General features: G+C 37.6%; 1 long non-coding RNA gene across 1 annotated transcript in view; it reads right to left on the reverse strand.

Annotated features, from left to right (window-relative positions):
* LOC135198196 (uncharacterized) overlaps window positions 1-5,855 on the reverse strand; it is an 82,199-nt gene extending 76,344 nt beyond the window's left edge. The window contains exons 1-2 of the long non-coding RNA XR_010310747.1: window positions 5,782-5,855; window positions 4,740-4,925 (exon numbers count right to left, since the gene is read on the reverse strand). This is a non-coding gene — a long non-coding RNA (uncharacterized LOC135198196). The remainder of the gene's footprint in view (window positions 1-4,739; window positions 4,926-5,781) is intronic.
* Between the last annotated feature and the right edge of the window lie 12,128 nt (window positions 5,856-17,983).

Genomic DNA, 17,983 nt, shown 5'->3' on the forward strand with positions numbered 1-17,983 from the left:
ATCTAGCATATACGTTTGCGCAGTGGTAGGGTATATTCATTTAGATATTTTGATAGGAATGGTAACAGTCGTACCGTTCATAAGATATCTGTGGTAAAGATGGCTACCACCGTTTCTGTGGGGGCATCCGCATCTATCCCATCCAGTAATCCTATTGTGACCTTAGTTAACACGAGATCCACTATAGTACCATCCAAGGGTGTGTTAATGGTTTTTTGACACAAGGGATTGAATCATGGATCTCATCAGTAGAATCTCATTTGAAAGCAAAGTGCATAGCAATTCCCTCCTTACAGCTTCCGAAAAACATGTGGGAAGAATTTAAAGTCAAATTACGTTCAATCTACGGTAGTGAGAAGGCATTGGATGAAGTGTTATTTCCATGACTAATCTTAAACCAGTAGACAGGGCTGTGCTGGTCGCAGACCGTCCGAGTGAATACATAGATCAATTTAATCAGTCAGGTTGGGTTAACGGTACCTAGATAACCACCAAAAATTTTGTCAGGCCTATCGATCTAACCTTTATATCAGCAATGTTGTCAGAAGTCCTTCAGCCCAAAATAACCAAAACACGGTAAATTTTCCGTGTCCATGGCAAAACATGCACAACGTAAATAACTCCATAGGGGAGGAAAATGATTTTGGGTCGTCCATATCATAATCTTTTGAACCAAATAATAAATTTAATCATCCAGAAGACATGTGCGAAGTCCAGAATTTTCCTGCGAACCACATGACCACACCCAAGAAGTCAGTGCCAGATCCCGTAGATTTTCACAGAATCCATGTTACCATTAGTTCAGATGAGCTACGTCCCACCTTGCACGCAGTCAATTTAGAACATCAACCCTTTACGTTACTTTTTTTACTCCAGTAGTCAACGTAACATAATGGACCTACGTACTCACCACCTGTTGTTTTCCAAATTCCCTATTGAGAAATCTGAAGTCATCTTATTGGGCATTGGAAATAATTAATTAAACGTCGTGGGTATGACTCGGGTGCAGTATCGTGTGGGTAAGCATATGCTTACTGACACCTTTGTAGTAGTACAACACATTAATATGTATCCAGTTATAATTGTAGGATATCCATCTATGTGCATTCAAAACATTGTTGTAACTCCTGCAAAGAATGGCGTGTTTATCAAAAGGAAATTTTATCAATCATCACACACATTAAAATCCCTTTTGGACCAAATTGAGACAGATACTCAAACAGTAACTTACATTGAAGAACCAATCACCTGTCTCATGAACGATGATATCATTCAAGCCACCCAACACAATTCTCATAAACCCGCACTGACAATCTATTCGCAGTCGCTCGAACTAATATTCCCGTACCTTTCAATACTTGGTAGGAAAATTTTTTCATGATCAGAAATTTTAATCCTTCTGCACTCAGAAAATTAATGGACTTTCCTTAACACAAGCGTTGTACATTGTTGACTCTCATCATCAGGTCAATATTGAAATCTGTAACCACCTGAATACTGATTTAATAATCAAACAGAATCAACATGTCATAGACGTTGAATCTTACAAATACCGAATTCTTACCATCACTAAAATTAACCCTGCGCAACCCAAAATAAATGCAGATATCCAGGACAAAGGGATCAGACAGAAATTTTTCGAGCTCTTATCCAAATATCACGATGTCTTTCCCACTAGCGAGGGATCTCTAGGAAAAACAGACGTAATTGAACAACATATAAGGTTAAGGGAAAAAAAATATAAAGTTATCTACTTGCCATCGTACCACCTTCCTATGAAATTTCAGAACAAAATCAGTGAAGAAGTAGGTAAAATGGTAGACGAAGGAGTTATCAAAAAATCAAATAGCCCTTGTAACTTTCCTTTAATTGTTGTGCCAAAAAAGGATCGGACTTGGCGAATTTGTGTAGACTACCGTCACCTAAATGAGGAAATTATTTCTGATCGTTTCCCAGTGCCATGTACCGACAAAATCTTATCTCTGTTAGTTCAGAATAAATATTTCACTTTGTTGGACTTAAAGGCTTTCACCAGATACCCTTAAATAAAGAAAGCACACCTTACACTGCTTTTAGCACGACAAGGGGACATTATGAATTTTTACGTATGCCTTTTGGCTTACGATGCGCCCTTATCACCTTCATGCGAATGATTAATATAGTGTTTGGTGACCTGCTAGGTGTAGCTCTCCACGCCTGTATGGACGATCTTGTAATTTTTTCCAATACCATAAAAGAGCACTTGCGTAAACTTGATTAGTTCTCCAGAGATTAAGACAGCATAATTCAAGAGTAAAAATCCCAAAGTGCGAGTTCTTCAAGCATGTACTTGTCTATTAAGGCTTTGCAGTATCCTATCAAGGTTTTAAAGTAGTCCATGATAAAGTTTCAGCCTTCAGCAATTTTCCCGTTCCTACTAATGTTAAGGATGTACAACAGTTTTTAGGCGTCTCCAGATATTATAGGCGCTTTGCGCACAACTACTCAATAATTGCCGCTCCTTTAACTGATCTTACAAAGAAAGGTGCAGATTTCATATGGGAGGAGAAGCACCAAAAGGCGTTCGATACTTTAAAAGAAAAATTGAGCACCTCCCCATCTTAAAATTTCCCGTTTTCAGTAAGGAATTCTTTATCACAACTGACGCCTCGGAACAGGGGGTAGGAGGGGTACTACTTCAGCAATAGCTTTTTATTCATGTAAATTGAAGCCCTCTGAAGGTAAATATGCACTAATAGACAAGGAAGGGCTAAGCTATTGATTGTTCGTTAGTGCATTTCAGGTTCATAATTTACGGCTATCGTGTTAAGGTCCTTACCAACCATAAGCCCCTCACCGACTTCTTCAAAGCCTTTAACCACAGCCCTAAAAGAATGCAATGGCATATGATCATTCAGGACTTTGGCACGAAGATAGGATATCTACTTGGGAAAGCAAATACCATCGCTGACGCGTTATCCTGCAACCGTGCACCAACATATCCAGAACCATTAGCTGAATTAGAAGATATTGCCACACCCGTACAAACTGTTAAAATGGCGTTCAAACATGAGAATTCATTGACCCAAACGATCGAGAACGTTGAAGACATGGGTTGGAGCCCTGAACTGGTACTCACTGAACAACAGAAAGACCCTCAGTTAAGTAAAATAATAAATGCTTTGAATAGAAATTCTAAAGAAAAGGAATATGAAAAAATATTCTCAACAAAATTTCATAATCAAGGATAAATTCTGTGCAGATCCGTGACTAGGAAAACCAGAAGTATGCCGCAGGTGACTAACGATCAGGTAGTAGTACCAATCTCTCTTATACCGACCATCATAAAATGGTTGCATTCCAATCCCTTACATGGTCATCCTAGGTTTTCTATCATGTCACAAACAGCCAAATCACTATTCTAGTGGTCGACGATGGCTACTAATATTAGGAAATATATAAGCATTTGCAACATTTGCCACAAACACAAAGGCCACACTAAGACACCTGTCAGTCTTGGAACTTACCCCATGCCAAACAATCCCTTTGAACAGGTACACTCAGATTTATTAACAGGATTTCACTAGTATGACAGAGGGAACCAGCACCTCTTAGTGTTAATTGACTCCTTGACCAGATACACAGAATACCTTTAAAGAACAATACCGCTATTGAATGTGCCATAAAGTTCTATGAAAGTTATATTTGTAGGCATGGAATTCCACACACGATAGTCTCAGGCTCTGGTGGAGAATTCAACAATCTCTTTCTTAATTCCTTGTGTGTATTCTTAGGCATAAAGAAAATCAATACTATGTTTTATCATCCCGAATCCAATGGTTTAGTAAGACGTGTGAATCGAAAGCTGTTAGACATCCTACGGGATACCCAATTGGGACATAGCCATCCCTGCTGTATCAATCCCAGTTATTACCATTCTATCAAAATATTGCCACACGAAGCACTCTACAGCACACCCGCTAGGACACCTTTTCATATTCTCACACCCACAACCAATTTATCAGATCCTCTTAAGGATATTGTGGATACTAGTGTAAACAGATTCAAAACACTTCGTAAGAACCTTGAAGAAACTCAAATAATCATGAAGAATAATCGCAACAAAACTGCTAAACAAACAAAAAACAATATGCAGTAGGCAATTTAATATATATACAAGTGTACATATGCAATGGTCTGAACTACAAACTAACGCCGAAATTCGAAGGCCCATTTATAATCCTCGAACTTCTAGTGGCAAATAGGCTGAAAGTTCAGAACGTAAACAAACCTACTGACATTCGCACAGTATCTATGTAGAGCAAACGTAAGTGTTTAATCCATTATGGGTTTGTATGAAAAAATTTCCCTTTTGCGGTATATATAAAATTTCTTTTTCTCTTTCATAACATATTTCATTTTATGTGATTGGTTATTTTTAAAACACGTGTAATTACATATACTTTGCTATTAGTAGGCTCCAACATGTTATATTTTGTACTAATTGTTCAGGCATTTTTCTCATATGGAATTAATTCCAAAACAAACTCCGTCCGTTTTAATCATAGCTCAATCATTGAGAGAGACGATCTTTTCATTACATCCAGTACCCTTATATTAGAACTTGAAACAGATGCTATTTTCTTACAAGAGAATGAAGTTATCAATTTGAAATCTGAGCTGACTCTTTTTGCTGAATACTTAACGCAATTGCACAAAACCTACTTTCCTCCAGGCAACGAACAAGCACTCTCTCTTACCTTGGGTATTGCTGAGTTAATATCCTATGAATTGCAGAATAAGACTGCTGACAGAATGCTTAGTTTGCGACCTCCTTAGGTGGTTAGTGCCGCATATCAATGTTGAAAGACGTAACCCGATGATCTTTGCTGCACTTAATTTGGTTGGTTCTGCTGCAAGATTATGTTTGGGTATCTCTAATTGTCCTAAGATTAATGATCAGAATAAGAAAATAGAAGGGTTACAGCATGAACAAGAATTAATTCTTTCTGAACTTAATAAACAAATTAAATCAAGTAACGAACTCATTGCAATAGTAAACAAACATTCAAGTAACTTAAACCTCGTTCAGGACGTTCAAATCTTTGCTCGCACCATTAGCATACTATAATACAAAGATGGATCATATATACAATAAAGTTTCTCATTTCATTGAAAAATCCAAAGATTACATGGAGGCTATCACACTTGCTACTGTAGGTGTTTTGTCCCTGCACTAGTTACCTATTAAAGATTTAACAAAGATTATAGAGAACGTGTGTACTAGAGTCGGTTACACTCCATTGATTGAATCACATAAGATCGAATTCTATTACAGTTTTAATATCAGTGAGCATAAAGCAGTGTAAAATCATGATTAATATCCCTTTTAGTCCTTCTGATGCATGGGAATCCTATAAAGTTACACCGTTCCCCACATAAATGGCAAATAGCTCATTACCAGTTATTTCGAATCTGTCTGGCTACCTATTAATTTCCCTTAACAAGGAAACTTTTATGGTCGTCAAAGACCTGGAATCGTTCGTTAATTGCCACACAGCCATGGATAAAAAGGTTTGCATGGCTGACTCCTTTGAATTCCGGAATATTTACAAAGGTTCGTTCAAGTTAGACCTAGCACTCAACGGATGTTTGTCCAATATGCAAATAAACTGCTTTTATTTTTTGTGCACATATGACAAGTCTAAGTTCGCTCACAGGCTAAACAATGGAACCTGGCGGAGATTTTCATTGGAGAAGTTTGTGGTTACCTGCCCAGACGGGACAGCTGCGAAATCTCACCTTTTCATTGCTGCAGACGGTTGCATAGGAACCATGGCCAACTACATCATCTATGGAATGACCACCATCATCTGAGGGAAAACGTATTTTGAGAACTATATACACTTAGGGGACCACCCACATCGCAGCACTTCCCTCCCTTACTTACAACCCTTCCATCCAAAAAACAATTGCATGTCTAGGTACTATGGATCCAGTCCACCCTGTTTTCGCAATTAATGAAGAAATACGCTACTACGCACTGCTAGCTACAGTTATGTGCATGGCAGTGATTATAACTGTCACGAATGTATTCGCTTGGCACATGTTACAGACTGAGGTCTGCTACAGGTTCGATATTATAATAAACAAAAAAGATTCAACACCAACAGTTGAAACGGGGGATACAAATATAGAAAGAAACAAACACAACAAAGGTTTATTTACAAGCTTACTAACAAAGATAAATGCAGAATGGTTTCTCCTATTTACATAACAAAAATAAATCTTACAATGCGTTAATTGGGGAAACAGTGAGGCAATGAAATACTTGGTGGCCAGATTTGCTGCTATCGAAAATCAATGCTCGAAGTGACGACTTCACAAAGGTGAACTGTATAACTATAGACGTCTTCTTGACTCCGTACTGCAGAAAACAATGTCTATTCTTGATACTCGAAGGGCAGGTTACTCCTAAAAACCAACTTGTAGGACGTTTCTTCTCTTAAGGCTTTCTCATCGTTGGAAAATCTGTATCTCTCTCTCTGACTGGACGACTTGACCCGATTCCGATGAAACTCTCGTGCGCCTTTTTCCTCTCTTATCCTTCGTCTCTTCCTTCTTCGCTTATCTCTCTCTGATGATCTCTCACTGATGATCTCTGCTGATCTCTGATCTCTCCTACTTCGTCAGTCGTATATATATGCCGATCTGGGGGCGGGGCCTACCAGCGGACGTCACACACTCCCGAGACGACAAGAACATTTTAGAAGGATCTAGGCGAACAGATACATCATAAATCGCGGCGTTTCTAATGACATGTCGGCGCCTGTTGAGCTCCATAGTACACCTGGGAGATTCTAGAACAATCATGAGAACAGGCGCCTCTAACACGTGCGCGAATGCCTCCTTGCTGCAGAACTTCTTGAAGAAGATGCGTTTTCCTTTCTTTTAACTTACCATCTTTGCTATAAAGCGATTACCATGACACTTTCCCCCAAAAGAAAAAAAAATGAAATCAACTGATTTTATTTTTTTTTCTAAAGAGAAACAAGAACCAAACATCAGGAGAACAATTCTGCATAAAGCTTTAATCCAGGTAAACACACACACACTTCTCCATTCACTCACCCACTCATGGCAAAAATAGAAAACGGTCATCAGGCTACTCATTCTGAAAAATCGCTAGAGAGGCTATCAGCTATAACATTACCCTTTCCTCTTAATTTTTCTTTTTCTGAACTCTGATTAAAAACTTGGAAATACTAAAACACCTCTTGCATTTTCCTCAAAACTAATTCCTCTCTGTGATACCGTTACTACGTACACAGGCAAGTTTACATGCATCCGCTTCGCTCTACGCTTACCCATATCGATTACATAATCTAGATTTCCCCTCTTCTTTAAAACTGAAAATGGACCTTCGAACTTATAAGATAAAGTGGGACCTTTCTGGACTAATACTAAAACTTTATCTTCTACACAGAAACTTCTTTCTTTAGCTCTAAGATCATGTTTCCATTTAGTCTCCCCTTGACTTCCACTCTCGTTCTCCTTCGCTAGTTGCCAAGCACTCTCGTTCTCCTTCGCTATTTGCCAAGCATCTCTTAAATTGTTTTTATAGTTATGTAGTCTTCTCTACCCTCTTTAACCATTAAATTATATTTCAACATTTCCAAAGGACATTTAGCGGTGTGACAGAAAACCAGCTCGAAAGGACTAAATTCAAAATTACTACACAACTATTTAACGTTTGGTGAAACTGCTCCACAATGCCTTGTGATTCGGGGTGATAAGGTGTGGAAGTTACGAGTTTAATGCCTAACTCTTCGTTCTATCCCTGGAATATTTGGATACAAAATTAATACCATTATCACTCTGTATAGTACGAGGCAGACCAAACTTAGAAAAATAATCTAACAATCGTTTAACTACTGTCCTTGCGTTACAGCTTCTTACGGGTATCGCCTCTGGATAGTGAGTTAGTTAGTCTGTCATTGATTGTTAGCAGATATGTACTCCCTTACTTCTAGGCAACGGGCCGACCACATCGATAACTACATTCTCAAAAGGTTAGCCTACTGAAGGAATTTTATACAAAGGAGCTCTGGGAATTACTTGATTCGGTTTTCCTGCAATTTGGCATTCATGGCAGCTTAACACATACCTCTTTACATCACTCTTCATTTTAGGCCAAAAGTAAGCCCAACTAATACACCTGAAAGTTTTATTTACTCCCAAATGTCCTTGCTCATCATGTGCTAACTTCGAAACTAGGTCACGAAGCTTCCTAGGAACCACTAATTGTTTGGTGATTTCCTCTTTACTACCTGACTTAGAACGAACATAATGACACAAAACTTCATCCTTTAAACAAAACGTTTCTTTACAGACATTATCGAGATCATCATCCAGTTCACACTCAAAAATTTGGGTTAGTGTCTCATCCTCTCTCTAAAACTTGACTAGCTCATCCTTATTCAATTCATCACCGTAACTATTAAATGATTCCAAGACATCAACAACATTACTCTCGACAGCAACACCTTTTACTTGGCTATCACTGTCAACACCAATAGAGTCAGGTCTCTCAACCACACTCACGCCAAGATCAACCTCACCACCTCTATCACACTCATTCGAATCCACAAACTCACTCTTGTTCAAATCCACGAACTCCACTCATTCGAATCCACGAACAAATTATGACCGTAGTCTATGTCTGTATCTAAACCTTACCTAGTTACTACCATTTCGGCACTGGAATCTCACTCACAACAGGATTCACATTGTTGGATAAAGCTCAGTCATTACCGACAATAATGACAATAATGTTAATGCCATCAACGGGCAAACTGTCAACAACTGCAAGTTTCACTTCTCCTGACACTACCTGACTTTCTATATTCAACTTCAACAAAGGACAAAGAACGCGTGTTAGGAAATCCACCTAACATTACTTTTTCTTCCATATTGATTTCTGCCTTGTTTGGCACTCTCTCTCTCCTAATCAGTGAGACAGCAGCTTCAGTGTCTCGAAGCAAGACTACTTCTCTCGAATCTACTCCTCCAAGAGAGGAAACTACACCTTCTGACAGAAATTCACCAAAATATTTCCTAGTTTCTCTCATCACATCATTCCTACTTGACGAAAGGCTAACTAGAGACACTGGTTTCTTACCGTCCTTCCTTTCTACTGCACAATTTCTCGCTAAATGCCCTTTCCCATTACATTGGAAACAAGTTAATTCTTAGCCACTAGATGCCACTCTAGTCTTGCAAACCTTAGACGTATGACCAGGTTTTCCGCATGTATAACACGAATAGTCACTTTTTCTCGCATTCCTTTTACTAGAACTGAAACCTTTACTGCTTTGTACTCTACCAGACAAAGGATCATTTCGCTTCTTACTGACACTTAGATTATGAGTCAAACTATATTCGTCTGCTAACCTAGTTGCTCCTGCAAAAGATACTTCTCACCTATTTTCTATCTAAAGTTTAATTATCAGGGGATACGTTATCTTTGAAGTTTTCTAACAACACTAAGTTCTTCAATCCATCAAAATACTCAACTTTAGCAGAAGTTAACCAATCAAAAAACAGCCCTTCTAACTTCTTACCGTATTCTACATACATAATATTCTCGTCCATCCTCAAACTTCTAAATTTGTTACGGTACGCCTCCGGTACTAACCTGTACGCACTAAGAACAGTTTCTTTCACAATATCATAATCATCACATTCCTCCTTAGACATACAACTATATACTTTTGTTCTTTTTAAGGACCATTTGCACTGTCACTCGTTCTTGAAACATGCCAAATCTTTACATCCCAACATTAAATTTACGTGTGAATTGGAAAACAATAACAAACTGCCTTTCTTAGGTACGATTGTTATCCGTGACGACGACCGTTTTCACACAGGTATATTTCGAAAGGCAACGTTCACAGGCCTTGTTCTTAACTTTTATAGTTTTTGTTTTTTCAATTTTAAATTAAATTTGTTGTCTACCCTCCTCCACAGATCCATGACATTAACTTCGTTGACACAAGGTGTCTTTTTTAACTATTCCTAATTTTAATAATGCCTTTTTATTAAGTTTTATACATTACACTTTATTTTATTTCATTTTTTAGAGTATCTTGTATTTCAATGTTGTGACTTTCCTTGTATTACTTTATTCAATGTGTGTGTCTGTGTGTTTTTTTTTTGTCAAAAAAAAATCTAATGCTGTATTGTATATCAGTTTTTTATCTTTTATTTTAGCCTGGATGATGAGACATTGGTCTCGAAACGTCGCAATGAGAATAGTGACATATGTTTAGTGCAGTCTTCTTCAACACCTTCTGACATATATATATGTGTATATATATATATATATATATATATATATATATATATATATATATATATATATATATATGTGTGTGGTGTGTGTGTGTGTGTGTGTGTGTGTGTGTGTGTGTGTGTGTGTATGAGTATATGTATAAATATATCTGTTATAAGATCAAGGAAATTGTTATCAAAATGCATTATTAGCGTTTAGAGACATAGAAGAGGCACAATAAAAGGCGAAGATTGAAAGAGGACGGAATATGGACTTTTTAGTTCGATAATGGCCTTACAGATAATGACTCGACTCGAGGAGAAACGACGATGCCCACATCAGTATTAACAATCGAGGCTCACTTACGAAGGCCCAGTCTCCCCGAACTTGTGTAGCTATACCCAGTGACAGGTGCACTAGACCTATGTCACCCCACTACATGATAATTAATGGATGCTACGCCTCTACTGACACGTCCAAATACCAAGAATTAATTTCAGATAGGCCATCTGAAGAGGCCATCTGGCTAGCATTAGTAAAAGAATTCAATGCTCCTTTGTTTGAAAGAGGAAGTCGAGACTCCTCCCTTAATAAGATAAGCCTATGGGTTTTAACCAATCCTATCAGTCAGGAGTGCCAGACTTCTAAGGACGTTCTACGGAGGCCCTCGGCACATACCCAACAAGAATACCCAAAGACACGCCCTCAAGGATCAAAGTAAGAAAGAAGGAGCCGTTTCCCAATGAGAAGCTTACCAACTACGACAGGAAGGATATCAGGAGGTGTTTCAAAGAAAGGGCAATAACCACTCAAGCATAAGGATCCTTTCGGAAAATGCCAAATCCAGAGTCAAAATCGAGATCCCAGAGTTGGTGCTAGGAAGATAACATCCGAAAGGAAAAGGGTTCAACCAAAGGGAGAGAGCGGAGAAGAAAAGAGTAAGGGAAATCAGTCACGAGATTGAGGGAGTGCGAAGTGGGCATGAAGTGTGGGTGTGAAAGTGTCGATTACAGCCCATACACAAAATTAAACTCATAAAAATTCCTGAGTGCCAATAGACATAGAACAAACTTGCGAAGAAACAAAGTGCATTTATAGAATAGTCTGTCTTGGTCCAAGCACCCAAATCTATGGGTAGAGAAAAGTTTTTAGACTGAAGTACAAGAATAAATATATTAAGGAACACATTCCCATTCATTCCCCCCCCAATAAAGAAAGGACAGTCACACTGAGGAAGACAAGCGAAGATAGCTAACATCTTTTGCATGAAGCAAACTAATTATACATCTCAATTTCAACAGCAATTCCAGTAGCCCCACTCGCAGCCATTTGTACCTTACCTGTAGACCCCATCTACATAATATTCTTATAATGTGAGTTTCGTAATGTAATTATGGTTTTGGTAAAACAATTAATTCCCCTCAAAAACTTTGTATAATGTTGTGAAATGTATATTATTGTGTTCAAATTTCCATATATTAAGATATTATATTTTAATAATGTATAATTTAATTCCTAGTAGAAACATATGTAAGGCAGGGAGAGAGAAGGTAGTAGCATAAGCCTCAAAAGAGAGGATGCTCTTCGTGCAAAAGTTGTTGTTATCCAACTCCTTGAAAATAGATGAGCTAAGCTAATTTTCTATTGTCTACCCATCAAGTTGGAAAGTATTCCATGACGAAATAATATTTCTTGGGGGATTTTTCAACAGCAACTGTTACCCATCGGACCTATTTTTCTAATTACGTCAAAAATACTATCAGTAACTTTTTTCATCCACCTAGTGCAGTCCATTTAGCACAGAAACCTAGATACTATGCTAAAATACCTTATATACATAATAAGATGTTTTGCCCTCCCTCAAGAAAATTTTAAACCACCATTATTCAGCAGTTGATGCCAGATTCACTTGTATGAATCCTAGAATATGAATGCTAGAACCATTGGTAGCTTCCAAAAACACAGAGAAATTGCCCTCCTTGATGCAATCCGAAGTAGTGTGTTTATTTACTTGCTGCCGATGTAATCATCAGACCTACGCTGGAAGTACGAGCCGGTTGCTCAAAGTGAGATGTGATACTCATAGAGGTGTAAGTTACCGAACGGGCAGCAAATTATGCACCCCTGAAGAATTAAATATCAGGAATCACGTCAGAATCTGTAAGGCAGACATAAATTATAACAACTTTAAGGTCATTATGACATCACCATACGAACACCACCTCCTCGATCTTGAAAGTTTGGCAATTAAGAAATTGGTACTTTCACTTAACAACCATACTACCTCAGTACCTTTGTATATAGCAAAAAGCCACGTCACATTGTTCTTTGCCTCTTTTTGAATTTTTTTCCACCTTCCTGACACGGGTCGGCGGGACTCTGCTTGAGCAACGTATTTTCCTCATTTTTTAATATTTTTTTAATATTTTTTAATATATTTTTATTCGTAATTTTACTGAAAAATATTTTTATTGTTTATGATTTTACATTTCCCTTTCTTAAACGTGTATATATTGATGTAATACACATTCTCTGAGATTTTTTTTTATTAGTAATTTTACTTAGAAATACCTTAATTTATAATACTTTTACGTTAACTTGCTTAATTGTTTTGTATTGATGTAAATTTATTTCTTGCCTTTAGCCTGAAGATGGGACTTTGTCTCGAAACGTCGCTAGCAATAAAGAGTCCTATGTATTGCGCCATGTCCTTCTGTATCCCCATGCCTCTCTCTCTCTCTCTCTCTCTCTCTCGTCTCTCTCTCTCTCCTCTTCTCTCTCTCTCTCTATATATATATATAATATATATATATATATATAATATATATATTATATATATATATGAAATCTTCTTGCATGAAGATGAAGTAGAATAATAATAATAATAATAATAATAATAATAATAATAATAATAATAATAATAATAATAATAATAATAATAATAAGTAAGAAATACCACCCAGTCGAATTGGAGGACTGTGATAGAGCAAAAAAAATAATAATAATAATAATAAAGAAGAAATAGAAATGAAAGAAACACTCTGTCTATCTGTCTGTCTGTCTGTCTCTCTCTCTCTCTCTCTCTCTCTCTCTCTCTCTCTCTCTCTCTCTCTCTCTCTGACTGCAAAGGAAGCGCTATGTTCGGCTCAAAGAATTCCTCAAGGTCGTGCACCAAACATAGTATAGACATACGTACATACATACATTAAAACATGCAGACAAGTAGACATGAAAAAGCACGGAAGCCAACAGTTAGCTAGCATCACTAGTGAAGTCAAATCTCTCTCTCTCTCTCTCTCTCTCTCTCTCTCTCTCTCTCTCTCTCTCTCTCTCTCTCTCATTTTTTTCATGTATGGAAGATAAAAAGTTAAGGTTAATATCTATATTTGATACTGACTTGTGCTATTATTATTATTATCATCATTATTATTACTATTGTTCCTTCTTCTTTTATATCATTTAATTAAGAAGCGATAGAAAAAGAAGTAAGGAAAATAAAAGAAGTAATAAAAGAAAAAGAAGAGAAGAAAAGAAGAAAGGCAGAAGAAACCAAAGAAGAAAAAGGCAGACAGCAAGAAGAGAAGTACTATTAGTACATTCCGTGACAGCCAGTGGAAGGAACGAGAGCACCAAAGAGGAAGGAACTGAAGGAAACAAGAAATAGTAAATCAAGACTGAGCCATGGGTGAAGTTGAAAACAAAGGAATAGGCAGAACCGTGGCAGGGATCAGGAGAGAAGGAAGGAACCCCAACAGAAAATACCTGCACCCAGCCCTTTTGAAGAGCAGGAAATGCCAGGTAGATGACAAACAAATGAAGCAGGAGAAGATGAGTAGGAGGAGGGGGAGGAGGAGAAGAAGGAGATCGAGTGGCGATAAGGAGGAGGAGCCTGAAGCAAAAGCTAAAAGAAAACAAAGCAGGCTCTATGAAGAAGAAAGGAAGGAAAGCCCACGAAAGGAAGGTACTTAATGCTTCGTGTGAGTTCCTACATGTGAGGTAAAGCGGCACTCGGACAAAAACCCAAAACAGTCAGGGGGGGGGGGGGTGGGGGGGGGGGGGGGGGGGGGGGCAGATGAGAAGAGGAGAAGAAGAAGAACAGATTGATGTCAGTGTTGCAAGGAAGGTCGATCTCTCACTGCAGACATGTATGGCAGGAAATGTTGCTAGTCATTAGTAGACACAATCACAGCGCCACAGACAACCAGAATGGGGCTACAGAACAAGGAATTGAATTGAATTAAATTGTCCATCCTCGTGAAAGGCTAGTTTATTGGACACACTCCCCCACCCCCCCAATCCTGTGACAGACGTTGGTAAAAGATACTACATATACAGGACTCCCTAATGGGTTGAGTCACAGAGTGGAACAACCCCTGTCATAAGTACCTACTGGGCTTGAACACTGAGGTAAGTCTAGTTCGAGCTAAAACTATTACTCTGTTTTTTTTCATCTGTCATCTGCCTATGGTGTTTGTGTATGGCAAGACTGCGTACCGGTAAATAGTTACGCTGTGTGACGTGTTAGGGTAAATAAAAAGATATCTGGGTGTACATTTGCAACTGAAAAGGTTTTAAAATTACTGTATGCGAATTACACACACCGGTTAAATATTCGAAATAGGGAAATCTTATTATAATCGCTGAATGTAAGATGAATGTAACTATCTAACAGCCCGGGACGCAGGTTACCAATACAAAAAACAACCACAGGCCGATGGACAGATGAAAAAAAATAGAGTATTAACTATTTACGTAAATCACAAACTTACATTTATTATAAATAAATTAAAAAAAAAAAAAAATTAAAAAAAAAGGAGTGATACCCATTCCTAAAGGGACACATCTATCTATTGAATAATAGTATTACATAACATGATAACACACACGTGGCAACAGAAATAATAATAATGATGCCAATTGTGGTAAAAGCTCATTCATGCACCAGCCGGTAATAATAACAATGTCCATAGCCTAGGCTGCATTAACTGTAACAGGGGAACTCTACACAAGATCCCATATGCAAAAGAGATAGACATGGATTGAAAAAATTACGGAAAGGTATATTACTACTACTACTACAGAGGTGAGGAGTAGGTGTCTATTTTCTTCTTTAAAAATGCTTAAAATCTAAGTTTTTGCGGAAGAAATTCTATAAATCTAAATAATAACTCATTTTTCAGCATAGTAGCTTTATAATTCAGTTCCAAATATGCACATTTATTAAGAAAACACTAAGCTTCAATGATTCATATTTCCCTCCCCGTCTTGTCCTCCCTCCAGCAGAGGGAAAACTTCCCTCCCTACCCCTCCCTCCCGTCCCCCTCCCTGTTTTTTTTTTCAGTTTGAAAACAGCGCCAGACCTTCCTCCCCGCCCTCCCCACGCATGGCTAGGAAGAGAATTCTCTCTTTTCTCATTTTTTTCTTGCTTGAGAATAAGTAGAATGTTAGAGGGTGATAACTGATTTTTTATGCTAGGTTTGGTTAATTTAGGATAAGAATAGATGAACTGAGATTATAGTAAAAATGGGAGAATTACATCTGTAAGTAATTAGTTCCCGTCCATGATGCAGCGTGACTAGTAGTCAACCCCTTTACCTTAGACATTTTACAAGATATTACATGACGACGTGTCATCCTAATTTCTGTATAACACTTGTACTCTACAAGACGTGTTATCGATATAGCAGGAATTAGCTGCTCAACTGTTTCCATGAGTGATGAGTTCAGTTTATTCGTTTGGAGACTAAGAATCAGACGTAGGCTACCATTGTTAATTACATTTCGGTTTATAAAGGAAATTATTTTAAAATATATAATTAACATTAGAAACATTGAAATTGAACTGTTCAGATTAAGAAGAACCTGGATGTAGTGCATCAGGCAGTGGGACGCAAAAAAAAAAAAAAAAAAAAAAAAAAACACACACACACACACACAAGCATCCAAACAGGAATGGATGCCAGAAAATGAATTCGAAGATTAGGTAAGGTCCGATCCTAAAGACAAATTGAGTGCATCCTGCAGTGTGTGATGACACACTACAGTGTTGTAATAGAGATCGTTTGTTTAGCCACAAAAAATCATCCAAGCAGGCAAACCATCTGTCGTTCATTAAGGATAGGCACAACAGTGATAGATCAATTTATCACCAAGAAGAAAGAACCGGAACTCAAAAGCAAAGCAAGCAGAGCTGCAGAACTAATGTTAACAGGATTTATGGCTGAGCATGATTTGCCATTTTCGAATGCACCTACCTAGAGCATGAGTAGAAGAAAACCTGAAAGAATTGATTTGTAAGCGTTGAGAGACAATTATGTTTCTTAGTCACAGGTAAAGGGGGCGGAGGGGACTGTCATGCATGCAAGACGTTGTGTCACGAGTGAGTGAAATCGTAGCTCTGCAGGAGACACATTCGGTTCAAAGCTAGTTACACATCATTGCATCGTGCATAAATGTTACAAGTGTAGCCAATTATTGTTGTGTTAGTATCGAGTACGACATACAAGCTTCGATCCTGTCAATTCTACCTCCTGTATGTAGAATAAGATTTATTATTGTGTATTGAGCTCCGATGCTCAGATGTTTGTTATGATTCTATCATAGACACTTTTTATTATTTGTATATTCTTCTACCAGCCTTCTTCGATGTAGCTAAGCGAATCAAATGAAGCAAAGAAGATTTTGCTTTACTATCGTCCTTCATCCACTGACCTCGCAGACGAGAAATGGAATACTGTCGCCAACAGTCAACCAACACCCTCTTCCCCTTCTCCTGCAGGTCAGGGGGAAGAATTGTAGTGGGAGTCATCACGTAGCCAAAGCTGACACACACGACAAAAGGAAAGATCGAGGGAGAGAATGCGATAAAGTGCATTCTAAGTGTCAATTTAGCATATAAACAAAAAGAGAGACAGAAAAGATGTGAAATATTTTCAAAGCTTTGTTATTTAGTATATAAACGAAAGAGACAGACGGAGAGAAAGGACACGAATTACAAAAAAAATGTGTCTATTCAGTATATAAAGAAGAGAGAGAGAAAGAGAGAAATTGAGTAAATTATGCAAATATATGGTTTGATATATATATATATATATATATATATATATATATAGATATATATATATATATATATATATATATATATATAATATATAATCTTTCGTATATCAAACCATATTTTTTGCATAAATTACTCAATCTCTCTCTCTCTCTCTCTCTCTTGTTTATATACTGAATAGACACATTTTTTTGTAATTAGTGTCCTTTCTCTCCGTGTAAATACATCTAGAGCGCTTTTCTGTGTATTCTCATGAAAGACTTCAGTGCTTATCTGTGCCTGTGTTCTCGTCGTACTCTAGATTTTTAATGTACTCCTTTAGCTTTTTTAGGCCTTGTCGACGGTAGTCTAATCTCATTAAAAGCTTCTCTTTTTTATGTTGAACAATGATTTCAAATGAGATAAGTTTATGGTCGCTTTTGCATAGATTTGCACCTACTGAAAGGTCAGATACTAGATTATCTTCCGTTGATAGGAAGATGTCTAGTATGCTGTTTTCTCTAGTGGGTTTGTCAAGCCATTGGTGGAGGAATTCATTTTTTACAAAATCTAAAAGTCTCTTTCCTTCTACGTTTGATGCGGAGGTCATCGTGTCCCAATGTGCTGCTGCATTG

Source organism: Macrobrachium nipponense, chromosome 21 (genome assembly GCF_015104395.2).
Source record: "Macrobrachium nipponense isolate FS-2020 chromosome 21, ASM1510439v2, whole genome shotgun sequence".
Lineage (NCBI taxonomy): Eukaryota > Metazoa > Arthropoda > Malacostraca > Decapoda > Palaemonidae > Macrobrachium > Macrobrachium nipponense.